Here is a 20817-nt window from a genome sequence, read left to right on the forward strand (position 1 = left end):
CCCTTCAGCCTGCAGGTGAGAGACCCATAAAAGACAGGGTGAGGACTGAGAAGGGCTCAGGTGTCCCGGGTCTCGGCTCCTCCACCTGTGCGAACAAGACCGAGCCAGCACTACGCACCATGTGCCCTGGGGAGGCTCCCTGTGTCCTTGCTTAGTGGAGAGTGCTCCCCCTGTCCCTTCTTATGAGGGCACCAGTCCTGTTTGATCAGGGCTCACCCGAGTGACCTCCTTTATCCCTGATCACCATGACGAAGGCCCTATCTCCAAATACAGCCACAGGGGGGTGGAGGTGAAGGGGTCACAAACATTCAGTCCTTGACAAGGGACACCCCTGCCTTCCCCCAGGTCCCTGAGCCCTTCCTTCACCCCCTCCTTTCAGCCACCCTTGGTCCCCAGACCCTCATCTCCTCATTGCCAAATGAAGTCCGTGGTGCTGCCTCCTGCCCAGGGGACGGGAGCCAGGCCAAGGCAGGAAAGGCGTGGGGCGTTGGAGCCCCGGCCCCCACAGTGCGGCCCCGAGGGCACAGACTGAGTGTGAAGGCCACACCTCTCGGCCGCCATGGGAGCACCCCGGGCCCCTTGGCTGCGCACTCCAGGATTCCACGGGGCTGCTCCTTGCACCCTGCCTTGCGCGTGAGTACCGTGAGTACCGTTCAGCTTTTCCGTCCCGTCCATTGTTGAACACCGACAATCGGGACTGTTCCCTTGGACCCGCCGGCGACCCGTCACGCTGCACTTCCTTTGTACTGAACGAGTGCTGCTTAACGGACAGCCTTGATTGTTCTGGAGACAGGCGCCTCCTGGAAGGGGCATGTGAGCCTGATTACATTGGCCTGCGTCCGTTATTATTTCTGGAAGCTCCTTCCTCCCGAGTGTAGGTGGGAAGTCTCACAGAACCACAGTGGGCGCATGTGAGACCCTTGCCCCGGCCAGCCTCTGGGCACCCTAGTGAGGCTGGCACCTGGGGTCCTGGAGGAGGCCATGGGGCGGGGGGAGGGCAGAGGCCGGGCTCCTGGGAAAGCCACAGCGGTGACACCCTGGGGAGCCTGCTGGCAGCCTGAAGCTCTGGAGACCCATGTATCGAGTTCCAAATGAAATTCCAGGGGCCTCTTGCCTTCCTCTGGCCGGGGCAGGCTCTGGCCCCTTCCTTCCTGTCCCCCGAATGGCCCTCCCCCTCCTGGCAGGCCCTTCCTCTCTCAGGGCATGTCAGCCTTCAATGGAAGAATGACCATTGTTCCCTCCCAGGGAAAGGAGGCCTTCCTCCGCCCGCCCCTCCACATCCTGTTGCTGCCCCAGGTCCCTCTGCAGAGTAGCAGCCGTTCCCCCACCTGAGAGCTGGAGCACTTCCCACCCACACTTCTTTCCACTCTCTTTGTTCTGGAGTCCTCTGGCCTCCCTTGCTGGCCTCCCTCCCTGGCCTCCCATCTCCTGCCTGCCCGGCACTAGACTTCCTTGTGCCCTCCGCCCTGCCCAGCCTCACCTCAGGCGCTCTGCCTTCTCCTTCCTCACCTTCACCCTCGCTGCTCTCTGGGCATGTTTCCCTCATCCTCCTGGCAGGCGTCACCCAGGGCCCAGGCCACAGAGGACCCCCAGGACTCCAGCAGGGCTCCAGCACGGACGCCCAAGGCCCCTCCCTGCGTGGACTTCCGCCCTGGGTCCGGCTTGGTTCCTCCCACCACGGCCCAGGAGCAGCCCTGCAGACCTGAAAGCGGGGTCCAGAGCACCCTTCACCCCAGAAACCCGCTTCCCCTCACCTCCTGGGAGCTCCGCCACCTTGAACCCCTGAAAAAGTCCACTGGGATCGTTTCCCCGCACAGAAAGGCCTTCGCACTGAAGCTGGACCCGAACCCCCGTAGAAGAGCAGCCGCGGGGTGCCCGGGGCCACGCTCCTCCTCAGCGCTCCGTCCTGCAGCCTCTCTTCCTGGCCTTGCAGTAAGCGCACTCACAGAAGGTGGGGACGGAGCTGTGGCCATCACTGCCTCCGCCCCGTCCACCACGCCCCGTCTCCAGGAAGAGCAGAGCCACCCGCCGGCCTCCGGGAGGTGGTCATTTCGTATCCCTGGGGTTGAGAAATGTCCTAACAACCCAGGCTCTACCTGCCTCAGAGGAGCGTCAGGAGTGGTCTGTGCCTCGGTGCACAGGTGGCCTGGGAGGAGGTGGTGTCCTTGCACGGTCCCCAGCAACATGGCTGCCACCCTGCTCCTGGGGCCTGGAGGCAGGGGCTCGCGCCTCGCCCAGCCGTTCCGCCGTCAGGGGCACTCCCACCTGCCCGCCGGCCAGGTCCCTCGAGGGGCTGCCCCTTCTCCTTGCTGCTGCCGCAGCACCTCCACCCTCCCAGAGCCCACCCGGAGCCACCGTCCTCCCCGCTCCTTCGGCACTGCTGAGCCTGCGGCAGCCCGGGAAGAGGCCTCTGCCTGCTTCTGCCCCTGAAGCTGAGCAGCTGGGGAGGGGGATCTTCACCCCTGGATTCATGGGGGCCCCTCCCAGATGGGGGCCAGAGTAGGTGCCACCCGCTTCCCAAGACAGAGCAACACTGTGGGCAGCAAGGCAGTGGCTCAGGGGCCATCTGAGACCATCTCCTTTCAGCCCCAGGGGTTCGGTCACCTTCTACTTCTGCATCAGAAGTCCAGCATGGACGCCCAGGTGCCAGGTCCCGTGGTCTCTGGGAAGGCAGGTGGGTCCCTGAGACCTGTGGGCCTCCCGTCCCAGTCCTGTGGAGCCTGATCCAGCTTCCGACCACACACGCTGGCTCCCGCCTGCACTCGTAAATGACCACCCCTGGGGGGACAGCAGTGTCACCTTGTGGGCTGCAGTGAGCATTGAGTGACACAGTAACCACGTGGAACGGAGGCAGGTGGCAGGTGCAGGCAGGTGAGCCCCTGGTACGGGGCACAGCCGCCATTGCTCCTGCCGAGGTCGTGGCAGGACACAGAGACGACCACTGAGCGCCAAAGCGCCCACGAAGCCTCAAGCGCTCTCTGGCTGTTGCCGGCCAGTGACTAACCACCCAGCGAGGGCAGGAGACCGAGGAGGTGGAGCAGATGCTGACGTCTTGCTGAGTCCCTGGATCCACCAGGTTAGGACATTCTTTTTTTCCCCACAGTCTTAATTTCTTTTTTTTATTTGAATTTTTATTTTTACAGACTGCACTTTGGTTCATTGTACACAAATGGGGTACTATGGTTGTACACAATGTAGATCCACACCATTCATGTAATCACACATGTACACGGGTGCTGCTGTCCATCTCATATCTTTCCTTCCCCTCCCCCTCCAGCCCCATGTTCCTCTACACCATCCAAAGTTCCTTCATTCTTCTCTTCCACTCACGCCAATCCCCCCATCCCCCATTATGTATCGTTATCCACTTATCAGAGAAAACATTCGGTCTTTGGTTTTTGGGGCTTGGCCTATTTCACTTAGCATGATATTCTCCAACTCCATCCATGTACCTGCAAATGCCATAATTTTATTCTTCTTTGTGACTGAATAATATTCCATTGTGTATATATACCACAGTTGCTTTATCCACTCATTAATTGAAGGGCGTCTTGGTTAGTTCCACAATCTAACTATTGTGAATTGAGCAGCTATAAACATTAATGTGACCGCATCACTGTAGTATGCTGATTTTAAGTCCTTTGGGTATAAATTGAGAAGTAGGATAGCTGGGTCAAATGGTGGTTCCATTCCAAGTTTTCTGAGGAATCTCCACACTGCTTTCCAGAGTGGCTACACCAGTTTGCAACTCCACCAGCAATGTATGAGTGTGCTAGGACATTCTTTTCAAGAGCAAACCCCAAAGTCAGATGGTCAGGCATTGCCTTATTAGTGAGGCTCAGTGACATGAAGTTTTTGCATCTTTTGCACTTTGACCCTCCAGTCCCTAAAAGGGATAAAAGTCCACTCACTCTCCATACTCAGGTCCCTGGGATCCCCTCACCCACTAACCCACCCCTGTTCTTTTTCCTTTCCACCTAAGCAAGGGTGTGGGTTGTGATACCGGAACTTCCTAGGGGACCTGGCATGTGCCTGCATACCCAAAGAGTGTGTGCACGTCTCTGGGCTCTCTCCTGCCCACAGCCCAGAGCCATGGCTGGCCCCATCAGGTCTATGTGAGCCAGAGGCCTCGGGACCCAGCCCCAGGTCAGAGAATACAGTGGCCAGAAGACATCTTAGGAGAATGAGCCAGGGGCCTCTCTACCAGCCAGGGCCGAGGGAAGAATGGGGATTCACGGGAGAGCCAGGAGGTCTCCTCGTTATGAGATGGGGCTGGACAGGTGCAGACCTCCAGCAGGTACAGGGCACACAAGACACGTGACTGTCCACACTAGCTCCGGGGTGGCACCTGGGGCAGAGCAGGTAGAGTGGGAAGGAGGCCAGGTGGGCTGGGCTGCCCACAGCCGCCCGTCACACACCCAACACTGCTCTTAGGTTTCTCAGGAAAATTTGTTCTAAAAAAACAAAGTTTGCCCCTGGGTTATGTTTTTCCAAATTTTCTGATCCGGTCTCCTCTGGTTGTTTCCCTTGGCTTTATTTTATTTTTATTTACTTATTTCATTTTTTTTAAGTGGGATATAATCGTTTTATTCCCTGTAATCTGACAATTGCATCATGTCCATCCCTTGGTCTTAAATTTCCTCTTTAGCTTCGTTAGTTCTCTGCTTCCTACATACACGAGGACTTAGCCACTATCTGACTTCAAAACATCCACAACCAGTTGCACAAACTCCAACGGCAAAACTTTATCAAAACAAGGGACGCAGGTTCCAGCCTCTGCCTAGAAACATCAGTCAGGCCGCTACCTTTGCAGAATGGCTTCAAACAACCTGCGGCTCCGAGGCTGAGGCAGCTGCAGGAAGCAGATGCCCACTGCCCACTTTGGCAGAGGCAAGGCCAGTGCCCGTGTGCCCAGAGCTCAGCACTGCTGGGCAGGGTGCTTCTCCCTTCGTGGAAGCTCCTTGCAGACTGGCCTTAGGTCTTGAGTGAGTTCTTTGTGTCTATATACATGAAGTGCCTAATAAATACTTAGGAAAATAGGTGAGAGGAGAAAGAAGGAGAAAAGGGAGGAGGGAAGGAAAGGAGGGGGCGGAAAAGCAACAGAATGGAAGGGAAAGGGCCCATGCCCTGGGGGTGGTTGTGAGGTGTGCACGTCTCCGTGGGTGCAGCTGGGGTGTGAACCCTCAGCACAGCCGGAGCCCCAGCGTCTTCATGGAATAACTGGGGGTGTAAACTGAGTCAGCACCGTCTGCCAGGCTCCAGGAGGAAGACAAAAGCAAGAATATGTTCCTATCCTTCAGGAGCTCAGAGGGAAAATCTGGGCAGTAAGAAATGGGCCGAGCCCAGCCCAGTGGCACACGCCTGTAATCCCAGCCGCTCGGAAGGTCGAGGCAGGGGGAGCATGAGTTCAAAACCAGCCTCAGCAAAAGTGAGGCGCTAAGCAACTCAGTGAGGCCCTGTCTCTAAATAAAATACAAAACAGAACCAGGGATGGGGCTCAGTGGTTGAGGGCCCCTGCGTTCAATCCCCGGTACCCCAAAACAAACAAACAAACAAAAAAAGAAATGGGCCAAATCCAACCAGCCTCTGCTTTGTCCATAAAGTTTTATTGGAACACCAGGGCATTCACCTGTGGCTATAGCGACCACATAGGCAGTTAGGAGAGACTACGGCCCACCGGTGGGAAATACTTACTGACTTCACAGAGGACACGCCAATGCCGTGCCCCCGGTGGTGGGCCCCAGGAGGTCAGGCCTCTGCCCTGTGCACCGTCAGCACCAGGCTGGACCCTTCGGTGAGTCCTCAAGGCCCAGAAACTGCGGTCGGGCTCCCCGGAGGTGAGGATCACTCCCTGACCTAGTGTGTGACTTTTCCTCCAGGCAAACGCAGCTGGTAGCCAGGAAGAGGCAGCAACAGGTCCAGCAGGACCAGTGACCTCCGCATAGACCCCCAGGACTCATTTCTGGGTTCAGCCTGGACACAGAGCTCTCCATCCTGTGTCCTCGTGACATGCGGTCCAACTCAGAGGCAGAAGCCACTGTGGGACTCTCTCAAGAAGTGGGGCAGGCTTCCTGTGTGACGTCACATGTGGCATCCACACCATGAGGCCCTACCTCATCCTCAGCTTCCTCCAGAGGAGATGTCACCCTTCAGCTGGGCGGGGAGAGCTTCGTGTGTCCAGACCGCCTCAAAGTCCTTTTGTTCTGCTGCTCTGGACTCTTAGTGATCATCAGGGGAACAGAAGCCCAAGGACAGAGGCTTGCACAGGGCGGCCCTGGACGGTCACTAAAGTAGGAGGACACACTCTCTGAAGGTGCCAGAGCCCCAGCCCATGGCTCCTCAGCCTAAGGCCTTCCCTACAATGCTTCTCTCACATGGAGAACTGTGTGAGCACTCACCCAAACCTCCCCTCGCCAACTGCGCGCCTGCCGCTCCTGCCGCTGTGGGCACTGTGCGGGCCAGCTACTCCCGGGGCGCTGCCTGGCTCTGGGAGCGCCTGGCGGAGCTTGCTCAGCTCTTAACCAGTGTGTGTCCTGGTGCTTCTGTTCCCTGTGAGTGTGAGTGTGAGGTGGATCCGTAAATCAACCGTCAGCGTGGTCGAGGGAGCAGGCGCTCACAGGGGGCGGGAAGCTGGGTCTTTCCGTTGACAGAAGTGCCAGGCGAAGGAAACAGTTCCTTCTGGCCACCGGAAGCGCTCGGGGACAGAAGCTTGCTGTGTCCAGGGCTGGTGCTGTCATGGTCCCCCGAGGAGCGGGGTCAGTTGCTTGGGAGAGGGGGACCTCCAAGCACACGGCCACGGCGCTCCGAGCCTCTTCCTCTCCTCTGGAGTTTCTGGAATAACCTATTCATTTAGTTGGAAGAGATCTTGTGCAGGGGCATCATGTCACTCCCCACCTGCCCAGCCATCTTTATTCTCCAGCCCAGACATGCAACGGCAGCTGGGGTGCACCCTGAAAATTCAGCGTCCTGAGAGCACTTGTTTATGAGTCTGTGATGACAGAAATACAAATCCTGATCTCCAGTTATGTATAAAGTGTCAAAATGCATTCTACTGTCTACCGTCGTGTACAACTAATTAGAACAAAGGAGGAGGGGGAAGGGGGGAGGGGGGGAAGAAGGGGGGAGGGGGAGGAGGGGGGGGAAGGAAGGAGGGAGGAGGGGGAGGAGGGGGGGGAGGGGGAGGAGGAGGAAGGGGGGAGGGGGAGGAGTAGGAAGGAGGGAGGAGGGGAAGGGGAAGGGGGAACTATAAACCCCTGGAACCACATGGGAAATCTCCAGCCAGGTTCAGGGCCCGTCTACGGGCCAGTAGGCCTGGGGACAGTGTCAGGGGAGGATGGGGTGGTGTCAAGACCCCTCTGAGTCCTGAGAGGAGTGCAGAAGGCCAGTGCTTTGGGGCGCTGGCTCCCGCTCTGCTACCTGGAGAGGGCTTTCGGTTTCCATCGCACTGACTGTTTTCATGAAAACTCCTTTCAGAACTGAAATCGGCGGGCGGAACAAGGAGAAACCCCCAGCCCGCCACACAGGTGCAGACGTCCCGGCCCAGGACCAGCTCGGCAGAGACGCTTCAGTGCAGGGGCAGGGTGGCCTCCCCCTGGGCCTTCCCCGGGGCCACTGCTCTGCTCCCGCCAGGTGCCCTCCCGGAGGCCACCCCCCTGCAGCTCCCCTCCCACAGGGTCGCCCTGCCCAGATCCCAGAAGTCGCCACAGTCCTGACCACTCTGCTGCCTCCATTCCCCGAGGCCCAGCCGTCTACTGAACGTCACCCCCCTGCAGCGCCACCAGTGCTGCCCGACAGGGACCCCTCCAGGCTTCCCCACTCCTGTCCAAGTCTGGTCGGCTTCCCACCAGCAGACCTGGAGCTCGGTGGACACCTTCAAGGGTCAGTTCTAGACATGGTGATTCCCCTGCAGGAGGCCGCCCCTCAGACCTCCTCCCCCGCCTGCCCTCTGCAGTCCACCATGTTGGTCCCCGACCCAGGAGGGCCTCCGTCCCAGCATCTGCCCCTGTCCTCTGGCACCTCATCTCCTCCTGCCCCAGCTTCCCTCTGGAATGTGGCTCCCTCCTCCTGGAGCCCAGCACCACACCCCAGCCCTCCCCTCAGTCGGCTCCCCAGGACTCCACACCCACCAGCCACCTCTCCAACCTCCTCTTTCTCATGCTCCAACCCAAAGCCTCAGCCATCAGACTGGCCCCGGCCACTCTGTGAACACCTTTGTCTCACCCCTTCGGTCCCCCTGACTGCACGTGGAGATGCCTCTCTCTCTAGGCAGCCTGGTCAGCACCTCCTCTCGGCCAATTCTAGGCCCACCTCCTGACAGCACTTCTGACTCCCCAGGGGCCGTCTCTGCCCTCCGGAAATCCCAGCGCTCGCTGCATTTGGTAGCAGGGCGGTAGTCTGAGGCAGGAGGAGGTGGCTGCTTCCTGGACTCCCCAGACCCACTGTCCAGGCCTCCACACCGGCTCATTCGCAAACTCAGAAAAGTCTCCCCTTCCTCAAATCGCCACGGCTCAGGTGATTGTCCGCGTAGTCACAGCATGTTTATGAGATGAACGGTGGCCCCCAGGACAAGGACTGCCAACCTGACTGGGCCCTGCCGTTCAGGGGACAGGATTGCGTCCCACTCGCCGAACACAGCAAGCTCCGTGTGGATTTGTCTGCCTCCAGCTGAAGCAGCCTGAAGAAAGCCAGAGGGCTTTTGATTTGCAAAACCAGGCTGTATGGAGAGAGATTTCTCCCAGAATTCCAAAGGATGAAACTCGCACACCAAGGGCCAACCTGGAGCGGTGGTTTATGCCCTGAAACTCGGGGGTTGTCAAATGGTGACAGAGAAGAGTTATTTACCCACCCCAGAGCAGATGAGGGATCACCAGTGGGCAGGAACTGAGGAATGCACGGAGAATCAGGAACGTTCCCCCAGCTGTCCCCCTGTGCCCTGGTGGAAGTACCAGGAAGTCCCAGGAAGCCCAGGCCGGGACTGGCGGAGCAAGAAGGGCTGACACAGAATATCACTGGCCCCCCGAGATTTCTTCCTTCAGGAGAGGCGCCTCCACAACCAGCCCAGAGCCAGCCCCCAGGCCACACGCGCACACGCTGCTCCAGCCCCGGCTGCTCTGCCACATCCGCACGGCTCCGTCGTAGTACATGCGCCCTCCTAACCAACAGGGCCTGGTCCACGTACCAACCTGGGACGCACAGGGCACTGGGCCCTGCTTGTAGGTAGGGAGGCAGCATAAGAGGGGCTGCCACGTCTCACAGGAGGGTAGCAGGGCGAGCCGGCACACAGGGCGTAAGAAGCGGGACGGCCTCCTGGAAGAGGTGGCTCTTGTCTGGTTCCCTGAGAACGAAAGAGGGCGGGATGTTGCTTCTTCATTCTCAGCCTTCCTGTGGCCGAGAAAAGGGAGAGAAGAATCCTGAACAGGATGAGCAAATCTTCTCTCGGGACCCCCATCCCAATGCCCTGCCCTACGGAGCCCTGGTCACAGCAGTTGCTGATCTTGGCCACTCCAGCTAGAAAGGAGTCCCCTGGGAGGGGATGGGGCGCGACATCTGCACCACCCTAGGGGACACTCCAACTGGCCGCTGGCCCACCAGGCAGCATCTTCACCTCTCTGAGCCAGTTCCTCCTCTGCTGGCAGGGTTTCTATGAGAATTGAGTGAAACGCAGAACGGGGTCTTAGGGCATCCCTTCCACTATGGTCCGGATGTTTGTGTCACCCCAAAATTCCTGTGTTGAAACCCTGGCCTCTCCCGACGTGATGGTATTAGGAGGTGAGGTCTTTGGGAAGGAGTCAGGTCACAAGGGTGGGACCCTAAAATAGGACCAGCGCCTTCCAAAAACGAACCCGGAGAGCAACCCTGCTCACCTTCACCATGAGAGGACTCGGCGAGAAGGCGCCACCTACATCCCAAGAAAGGTCCCTCACAGCACCCAGTCCTGCTGGCCTCCTGGCCTTGGACATCCAGCCTCCAGATCTGTGAGAACTAAGTGCCTGTCATGCAAGCCACCCGGTCTCCAGCACCTCGTCACAGCAGCCGGAACTGACTCGCCCTCCTTTAATAGGGCCAGCGGAGACAGAAAGCTTGGGAGACCCGTGGGACTCAGGCTTCGACAGCCTTTGACTTCTGGGGTGTTGGGCCAGGGGCTCCCTACACCCTCAGGCCCCTGGCAGGTGATCCTCACCAGGCTCTTGCAGGCCTGGCCATGGCCCTCGTGCCCACTCGGCCCCGGAGCTTGCAGTAGGGTTACGGTCCTCCCCAGGCCAACCCAGAAATGGCCCAGGTGTACCAGGTGGGAGGCGCCAACCCCGCCGTGGCCATGGCTCACTGCAGCCTGCTGGAGCAACACCTCCGGCAGCCCTCCCCGCCCAGCTGACCTGCTGATAGCCCTCTGGCCACCATGCTCACCACAACACAGGAGCTGGGGCTGCAGCCTCCAGATCCCTGACTGCCTTTGGGATGAGAGTCACATCATGAGGGCGAGTGTGTGGTAAGGATCCCTCTCCGTCTCCCTGCTGGGCTTTCCCTGGACATTCCTACCAGGGGTGACCGTGGCCCTGTGGAGACTGTGGCCTCCAAGAGCACCTCAGCCTTTCCACGGTTGCTAGCAGCCAGGTCCCCGTGCAACAAACCGGAAAGGCACACGGGGGCCCAGGAGGCGGGAAGTGATGTGGCACCAGTGCTGATTTGGGCACCACGCCGGGTCTTCCTAGGAGCCCGCACTCGAGTGGAGGGAAGGGCTCTGCCTTCCCCGTCATAGGATCCACAGCCCCGGTCAGTGGAAACTGCGGGCGTGAGTCCACACAGGCCTGGCTGACCCCAGGAGAGGACCCAAGGTGTGCACCGACTGGCCCTGGTCCCTGAGGGCGCCAGGCCAGCAGCAGCCCCCCCACACGGCGTCCCCCTCCACCACTTCTCAGCCCAGTCGGGCTCAGGGCCCAGGAGCCTGCAGCGCCCCCAGGGGGTGGGGCATGGAAGTCAGCCTCCAGCCCAGAAGCCAGGGAGGTGCAACGCAGGGTCAGGACCCGAGCCTGTCAGAGGAGCTGCCGGAGGCCGCCTCCCACGTCAGCACCGACCCCAAACCCAGGTGAGTGCACATGAGTGGCGTTGTGGTCTTAGAAACTGAACTTCCTTTGGGACAACAGAAACTGGGAAAGCGGTGGTGAGCAAGGAGTCTACACTAAGGAGCCTCGAAGAAGGACGAGTTCTGTGTCTCCCACGCACGCAGGGCACACGCAGGGCACACGCAGGGCGCACACAGGGCACACGCAGGGCACACGCAGGCCAGCTCCAAAGGTCAGGCCCCCATCGCTGAGTCAGACCCACGTTCCCAACCAGTGATTCTCTCAGGTCTGTCGAAAGCAGCCCAGGGGTTTGGATCCCTGAAAAAGCAAAGAACATGTTGCAGCCACTTCTATTTTTAACTCAGTAAATAGGATGGTTATTTCAAACTTCTCCCTGCCACAGGGAACTGCTGGAGAAGGTTCTACTGTGTGAGGGACGGGGGCATGCTCGTGACTCACCCACACATCCCCAGGAGCCCTCTGTGGACCTGCCTGTGTCTGACTGGCGTTGTTTTATTCTCTGCCCTCTGGTTTGTTCCGCATCCTCAGCGGAGTGTGGCTGAGGACAAGAAGACAGGAGCAAGAAACCCAGAACCCAGCAGGAAGCACGAGATGGTGAAGACGCTGTGACTCCCTCTCCAGACTGATCTCTGGGACTTGAACCGCAAGCTGAGAAAAAACAGGCATATAGTGGTGGGCTTTTACTCAGCGGGGAAAAAAAACACATACTGCAATGTATTGCGAAAAGAACAGCTGAAATCTCCTGTCTTATCTTGTCCATTAGAAAGAAAACATCAAAAAGTATAAAAATAGATTAGCGTAAGTGCAAAATGTAAGCATTCCAAATCTCAGGAAAATAAAAACAGTTTTGCCAATTTCTTGTGTTACAACATAAAACATACCACATAGATGTATATTTAGGAACTAAAATCAAAGCATTTTGCCTTTTTTCTTTATTCACTGTGAACCAAGCTTGTCTTATGTAATGCATCCCGAATCCAAGTGGCAGAATGTGTCATGTATGGAAAGAGATACAGGAGATTGCACAAGACCAACCTTCAGTACAAAGCTAAAAGAGATGCTGATCTATATGATGTTTATGAAAAACCACTTCTTTTTCCTGGAGCACTCAAAAAAGGGAAAGCATTTTGTCATTCATAGGAAACTCCAAGAGATTACATGTTAATCGAAATGTGGAAGGAAACTCACTGTCACTGGGACCCATCAGATCCTTGTTCAGTTTTGAGGTTTCTTTTTGAGTAGTTCAATCTATTTTGTAAGGACAAATATGATTTGACTTCTACTCTTCCCCAGAAATTTCCCCAAAAAAAAGGAATAATCACTAATTTTTCTTATTAGAATGTTGCAACCACTACGTGAATCCGTTAGACCCTTTTGTACATCTGAGCTACATTTGAGGATCTTAAGGGGTTTTTTGTTTGTTTTTTGTTTGTTTGTTTGTTTGTTTTGGTACCAGGGATTGAACCCACAGACATTTAACCACTGAGCGAGACCCCCAGGTCTATTTTATTTTATTTTATTTTATTTTATTTTATTTTATTTTATTTTATTTTATTTTATTTTACTTTGATACAGGGCCTCACAAAGTTGCTGAGGCTGGCTTTGAACTTGTGATCCTACTGCTTCGGACTCCTAAGCCACTGGGATTTACAGGCGTGGGCTGCCACTCTAAGCTTAGGGTCCTTATTTTACCTATTTCTTGAAATGTTCTTGCTATTTCGTTAGTATTCATGAACTACTGCAAATCATTCTCAAAGAAACAGTGAGGCAGTGGAGGGAGAAGAGAGCCAGGCACCTGCCTCAAGAGCGAGCCCTTCCCTTTACGAAGGAGTGAAAGATCCCATCCCTCTAGCCAGCTCTTAGCTTGCGTTGAGCACAGTTGGAAATTCTGAATTTTTTACTTTCAGTTTATAAGGACAAAGAGAAAAAATAAAGGAAGCTGTTTCACAAATCTTAGATAAACCAGCTGGGCTCAAGGAGACAGCAGGTGCCTGGCCTCCAGTAACAGTGGTGAAATCGATCACGTAGGGTAATCTCAGACCAGAAACCCACACGTGACTTGCGGAGTTTTTCCAACTCAAAATCTGACAGGTGAATAATAAATTTCTGTGGATCTAAAGCAAGTACAGTGCTGGTCATCCAACTCGAAGGGCCGTGTCATGCCGATCTTTGTCCAGAGCCTGGACCATGCCGTTTGCTGAAAGGGCACGTGGGGTATTTCTTCCTCTTACGACATGTACACCCTGAAATCTACTTGATATGTTTTGTAGCAAAGGTTGCAGGCAGGTGTGCATACAAAGGGGACTGGAAGGAAACAAGTCACAGTGGGTTGATGATCTCAATCAGTGTTTATAGACCTAAAAAGGAAAATGCTTTGCAATTATGAAGCAAAGATGACTGTCTTCCTGTCAAGAAAACTATGTTATGGAAGACTTCAAATGACTCCCACATGCTTTCACAGTTCAGGTAGCTGGAGAGGCAGAAGTGAGGGCCCACTAGAGATTACTGGAAGGCTGAGTCAGTATTTACATGTGGGTGTTCCAGACTCGGGACAGCTGATGGGCAGCTGATTGCACTCAGAGCCTGGCCCACTTAGGCTTGTGCTCCTTCAAATCCAGGAAAAGACAGAGTAGAAAACTGAACTTTGTTTCAATTCTAGTGTCAAAATTCCTAGTAGAGCTGTTTTTCACTCTCCTTTCATTCTTACTTCAGATTATTTGTAAAATGACTAAAAACATTTTTAAAGGCCCTTTGGATCAGGTGGTAAATGAAAATGACTGTATTTCTTGGTGAACTGGCTATACAAGCAGAAATCTCTCAAAAAATATTCTGGCAGGCATTGTTTGGGAGTCAAAAATGTTTGAGGAACTCTGGATAAGGCAGAGATAAATGGGTTTTTAGTTGCAGGACTTTTTGAACCTTTAATATGCAAGATGTCCAAAACTGTTTCCACGGTACGGGGTTGTGGGGGACAGGATATTTTGTGGGACTAGGGGACTATGCATACTCCAGAAAAAAATGCTCTATAAAGTAAAAATATTGTGTGCATGTACTAATTGTAACAACAAATTTCCCTATTATGTACAACTATAACATATCAATAAAAATGTGGAGAAAAAGATGACTCCTAAGAAAAATTATAAAACTTTTTAAAAAGTGAGCAAACCAAATCGTTATATTAGTTAGGGTTAAACTTAGGTTGTGTTTTTCTCTCTCTTTCTTAGGAAAAATTCGTGTGAGAAAACTTGGTCACTGGGAGAGACCCTGTAAGGATACTGGGGCAAGAGGGAATTCTGAGGGGCCCCCCAAAAGTGCAGAGTGAGGTGCCCGTGGACTCTGACGAGAGGCCTGGAAAGGGCTCTGTTGGTAGCTTTATTTCAAAGAGTAGCAGCAAGAAGGAGCCTATCATCCCAGGGACAGGGATGACATCAGGCCCCTGGTCTTTGAAGGGTTAGACAGAAAGACTCCCCATGCCCTGCAGAATCCCAAGGGTGGGTGGTGGTGGAAGAAAGGCATGCAGGGGTTCTTGACCCTCAACAAAGACACATCTTCAAAACAAATGTGTCTGAAGCTGGAAGCACCTTCCCAGGAGTCAAAGGGTGTCACGCCCTCACGGTGGGGGCCCCATCCCTGGCCTCCTCAGCTGGCCACAGCGTACACTCTGACGTCCCTGGATACAGCGGGAGATGGCCCCACTCACTCGAGTCCACACCAGCTCCTCAAGGACACCTCACCTGCCACAGCCCTGTTCTTCCCAGATCCCACCCCGTCTCCAGCAACCAAGCCGTTTCCAGGCTTCCTTCCAGTGGGAGACTTCTCCCAAGAGCTGCGGAGATGGCCGTCCCTGCCCTCTTCCCCCAGTCTCTCTTCCTGCTGATCCAAATATTTGTGGCCCCTCGTCCCTGCCTAGGTCTCCAACAGCCACCAGGAGCCCGGCTGACACTGTCTTCATCTCGTTCACACTCGATCCCTCCCTTCTGGAAACCCCTACTGCAGGTGACTTACGTGATCCTCCTGCACCTGGTTCTTCTCCCACCCCTTCCCGTGCTCTCTCGGTTCCTGTCCACACTGGATCTCTGGCTTTCATTCTAGTCCCCTGGATGCTGACATCGCCTGTTCCCGCTTCCATATCCATTCTCTCCTGTAGCCTCAACGACTATCACCCATGTGTAGGTGACTTTCCCATGTGCCTACTCCCTGTGCCTACTTCTCCCTAAAGCCCTCGACAGGTACAGCCCAACTGCCTGACTCAGCACCTCCAAACGGCATCTCTAACTTGGCACAAGCAAGCCATCATTCTCCCTCCCAGCTCAGGTCCCCAAGCGGCAGCCCCATAAATCATGACAGATGTGTAGATCGCAAGCCCGATCCAGAGCCTTCCCACCACATCCACCCCAGGGGTAAAACCAAGCTCTACCTCCCAGCACACCTTGGACCCCAGAGCTGCCCAGTACTGCTGCATCTGAGCCACTGCATCTGAGACCTTGACCACTGTAACCCCTGCCTGCTGCCCTGGGCTTGGCCTCTGGAGTTCACCTCTGGACACAGCCTGAATGATCTTTCTGCAGCACTAATCAGATCACACCACTCCTACATTCAGGAAGTGCCCCAAACCAGGTGGTACGAAAAAGCAGCTTATCCTCAGGAGGCAGGAAGTCCAGAATCCAGGCATCAGCCAGGTTGACTCCTTCTGGAGACACCCCGGGGAATGACGACCGCAGGGCTCCCTGGGTGTTCCTGGGCTTACAGACATATCGCTTCCTCCTCTGCCTCCATGATCAGGTCACCTCCTGTGTGTGACTCAGTGTATTCTTTTCTGTCTCTCATGAGGACCCTCTCCAGGGATTCAGAGCCCACCCTAACCAGGATGATCTCATCTCCATCCTCACCTTAATTGCATCACAAAGACTCCATTTCCAGATGAGGGTGCATGCTGAGGCTCCCAGTGGACAGGAGTCTGGAGGGCACCGTCCAGCTCACTGTGGCTCCCCTGCTTAAGACTTCCTGGTCGCCAGTCCCCAGGAGGGCTCCACACAAAGACAGCAGGCTCAGGTCAGCAGACCCGGCACAGCTCTTGCCCTCCAGTACCGTGATCCCCAACTTTTGGGAAGACAACCTTACAATGGTGCCAGGGTGGTATGTATTCAGGAGAAGCCACAATTCACATTTTGAATTCTGAGCTTTTCCTGGACCAGTGCTATCAAGATGCTGGGAGCAGAGTGAGCTCCCGGTTGGCCTCTGAACCTCAAGGGTGAGCCACGTGCTCCTGGTTCTGTCGCTAGGACACGCACAGAGGTGGCGAGGTGTGTTACCGCTTGTTTCTCATAGGACATTTTCAACTGGAGATGGGTTAACTGAGTCCTGACCCCAGGGTAAGTCCAGAAACAAAAGCACAACAGTTCATATGATTGCCCCATTCAATGCATCTGGCAAATAAATATATTTGCTTTATGCCTCAGAGAGTTGTTTGATAAATAAATAATAACAATAAAAACAAAAAGGCTAAGAACCAGATTGTGTAAACCTGTCATATCTCAGCATAAACAAGTTTTTTAAAACTCATTATTTTGGTTGAACGGTCTCTCATCGTAGATACAACTGTAGGAGTTTGCCTTTTCTGAAAATAAATGATTTCTCTCAGATTTAAAACAAAACAAACTTCCTAGTGACTTCCTGTTGCAACAAGAAGACAATCCAGAGTCTTGTAAAGTCCTGGGACCCCACACCTGCCCCCACCGTGGCCCCATCTCCCTCCCTCCGGCTTCCTTCTCTCCTGGAGCAGGCCAGGGACTCCTGCTGGGCCGTGGCACCTCTGTCCTCTGCTCCTGGAGCACCAGCTCCCGCCCTCCTCATGACTGCCACTTCGACACAAGGGATGGACCCTTTCTGACCACTCTGGATTCAGCCGCCATCGCTCCACCATTACCGCATCGCACGACCTTGTCTTCGGTGTGACGCTGTCTGAAAGGACCTCGCTTGTCGTGGACTTGCCGCGACTCCCGGGAGAAGCTCAGCCCGTCCTGTGAGGGGCCCTGTCCTGTTTTGCTCAGAGCGCTGCTTTGTGCATAGTAAGCGTGCGTGTTAGGACACGTGGTTGGTGCGCTCAACATCCGTGGCATCGGGACACCAACACCCATCGCCATGGGAAGCCGCCCATCCGTGGTGCAGAAGCCAGAACACCAAACACCACGTTTCCCAGACTCCCCTGCAGCCAAAGTCCCAGCTGCAATTTAAATTCCTCAAGTGATGGGCCATCACGGAAGATCTGAATTTAGACCTGGCTCAGTGGGGAGAGAGGTGGGGCTGAGGCATCCACTTTGGGGGTGTCGGGCAGACCAGAAGAGGTGTCGGGCAGCTTTGCAGGTGAGTGGCCAACTTCCTGGTGGTGGCAGGAGCAGCGGCTCTTGATGGCCTCGTCCCTGGAAACCCAACCTAGAACCTGTCTTGGCAACAGTGTTACTGGCCATGTGATGCCCCCTCTATTTTCTTTGATGAGTGTACCTGCGATGGCGTTTATGGACCCAGAAAATCCAGAATTGTCTCCCATCTGAAGAGTATTAACTTAATCATATCTGCAAAACCCTTTTTATCCAAACAAGCTAAAGGGCTTCATCCTTTAACAAACTCATAAACTGGGTGGCCTATCAGCAACAGAAATTCACTTCTCACAGTCTTGGAGTCAAGGTGCAGGAAGGTTTGGTTCTGCTGAAGGCCTGCTTCCTGGTTCCAGATGGTGCTCTCTTGCTCTGTCCTCCCCTGGTAGGAAGGACAGCTCTCCAGGTCTCTTTCAGGAGACGCTCTGCCTCATTTCCCCCCATCTCCTGACATCGCCACCTTAAGGACTTAGGATTTCAAAATATGAATGGGGTGGGGGCATTTGGCAGTAATACCTACAGGTTTCAAGGACTTGGGGGCAATTGTCCAGCCTGCCGCACAAGCCTTGAGGGGAAAACTTTGTTCTGAGCCCCTTCCCAGCAATTCCACACCGCTGGCCACTGTGCACGCCCACACCTAGCCTCACCTCCATTTACTCCTCCTAGTGAGGAAAGGGGAGGAGGATAAGAGCTCACATTCTGTGGCTGCCAGACGCCATCTGCCAGGGGAACTAAAAGTGGGTGAGCCAAGCTATGGCCAGGTGGCCCATACTCAGCTGAGAGCAGAAAATGAATATCCAAATTGCTGGGGCACCTGCAGAAGGTACCCGGCTGTCTGATAGCCCAAGAGGGAGATGAGTGCTTGGCGCGCCCACCTCAGTGGACAGGTGCCTTGGGCCTGATGCACTCTTGGAAAAGGGCCACTTCCCAGCTGTGGGCTGGTGTTTCAGGACAACTGCAGCCAGACTCACCTGCTTTTAAGACCAAGGAGGAGGAAAGAAGGTTCAGTGGAAAAATGAGTGGTGGCAGGAACAGATGGCTGCCTGCATCCCATGGGTTTCAATGATTAAGTGCTTGGGCCCAAGGGAGCACCTGTAATCCCAGCCACTCAGGAGGCTGAGGCAGGAGGCCTGCAAGTTCAAAGCCAGCCTCAGCAATTTAGGGAGGACCTGAGCAACTTAATAAGACCCTGTCTCAAAAAAAAAAAAATTAGAAGGGCTGGGGATGTGGCTCAGAAGCTAAGAGTCCCTGGGTTCAATCCCCAATACAAGAAACAGAGAGAGAAGTGGAGAGATGGAGCAATTTTCTGGATAGATTAAGCAAAATCCAAAAGAGGTGATAGGACTTGAGAACCTTCTAGCCCAGGGCAGTTGTCTACACATGAAACCCCCTGGACGATCACTGAAGCCTCTGGCACGTGGGAAAGCAAAAGCAAACAGAGAGTGGGTGGGTCTGGGGCCAGGGTCACTTCCCATCTTAGCAACCACCTGATATCAAGCCAACTGGAGGAGACAAAATCAGATGTCCTGTGGTGGTGCCTAAATCAGGTGACATTCACCTAAAGGGAATGAAATGCCAACATCAGCACATGCCGCTTGGCAAGCTGGGCAGCATTCATTCATCCATTTGCCCACCACTAATGCGGCACCCGGGGACGTGCAGACTAATCAAAAACAAACCTCACCCGAGGAGCTTACAGACCAGCAAAATAAATGGGACACATTCACAAATGACTCATTCGGCCTCAGCAATGCGCCCATGGCTTGGGTGCTACCACTTTACGCACAAAAAACCCAGGTTCGCAGTGTTCGAACACCTTCTACAGAGTCACAGTGACAGAGACTCTGTTTGAACCACGTCTGTCACTGCTGAAATCCACACTTTTTTTTTAAAAACAGGACTCAAAGGTTTTCTTAAAGAGGACGCCTTGAATCAGTCCTTCAAAGCCTTTTGGGATTTGAACGAGAGATCAAAGGTAGGCGCTTGGCCAGGAGGGAAGAAAGGGGAGCAGGGACGTGGTCATGACATTAGCAGACATGGGCGACGAGAAGAAGGAAGTCTGTGGACGGAAAGTGTGAGCTCAACCTTCGAAAATGTCTTCTGAAGGTCCTGAAGGTCATGCGGACAGAAAAAGCCAGCAGTCATTCAGAAATGCAAAACTGAGACCCTGGCAAGAGGCCTGAGCCAGATATTTAGATCTGGGCGTCCGCATACAAAAGGAGCCGTGGAAGCCACCAATTCACAAAAGCAGGGGGTCTGGAAGGAGGAGCAGCGAGAAGAGGAAAGAAGAGCACCCGGAAGCAGGAAACTCCACCTTTAGGACGCAGGAGAGAGGGACAGAAGGTGGGAACGAACGAAGGGGCAGGGAGGAGGCCCGGAAAGCCGAGCACCCTGGAAGCGAAGCGAGGAGAGAGTTCCAGAGAAAGCAGCACAGGACACAGCCGTGACGAACTCTGCCAAAGACAAGGAGAGCGGGGACTGAGAAAATCCCACCAGATGCCGTGTCGTCAGTGACTTTTAAATCAGAGTGCACATCAGAGTAAAATTGCTGAAAATGAGAGCGAAGGGAAACATCTTAAGTAAGAGGAGAAGAGGCAGCTTGTGGTCACAGGAGCCACAAGCAGACTGACAGCTGGTTTCTCAAACAGTTACATCTAGAAGATAACAGGAAAGTCTTAACATGCTGAAAGTAAATGACTGTCAACCTGAAATTTCATGCCCCCCCAATTCTTCAAGAATGAAAATGATTTAAAGCAATGTACAAAACCCCAACTCAGCAGATTTATCACTCACACTACAGGGAAGACTATTTTTCAAGACCAAGGAAAATAGTCCCAGTTGGAAAGTGAGAGACACAAGAAAGAAATACATTTTTTTAAAAAGCAAGTATAGAACTGGGTGTGGTGGCACACACCTGTAGTCCCAGCTACTCGGGAGGCCGAGGCAGGAGGAGGATCGCCTGAGTCCAGGAATTTGAGGTCAGCCTGGGCAACATTGCAAGATCCTGTCTCCAAAAAAAAATCTAAATTTGCCTTGTGATTCCCTATTCTTAAATGTCAATAACTAAATCAAAGGTAGGGGAAAATGTATATTATGCTAATCCAAAGAAAATCGAAATACCTATATAAATTATCAGTCAAAATGGAACTTAAAGCAAAAAAAAAAAAATTAGAGATAAAGAAGAGCATTTCTTAGTAATAAAAGTTCCAATTTCTCAGTTATGACATTATAAAATTATATATGCTTCAAAATACATAAAGCAATAAACAGCACATCTACATGATGATAAATTCTTGGTGACAATAAGAGAATTAACTCACCTCTTTCAATTGCCTAACATAATAGGCAGACAAATCAGTAGA

Source organism: Sciurus carolinensis, chromosome 12, assembly GCF_902686445.1.
Source record: "Sciurus carolinensis chromosome 12, mSciCar1.2, whole genome shotgun sequence".
Taxonomy (NCBI): domain Eukaryota; kingdom Metazoa; phylum Chordata; class Mammalia; order Rodentia; family Sciuridae; genus Sciurus; species Sciurus carolinensis.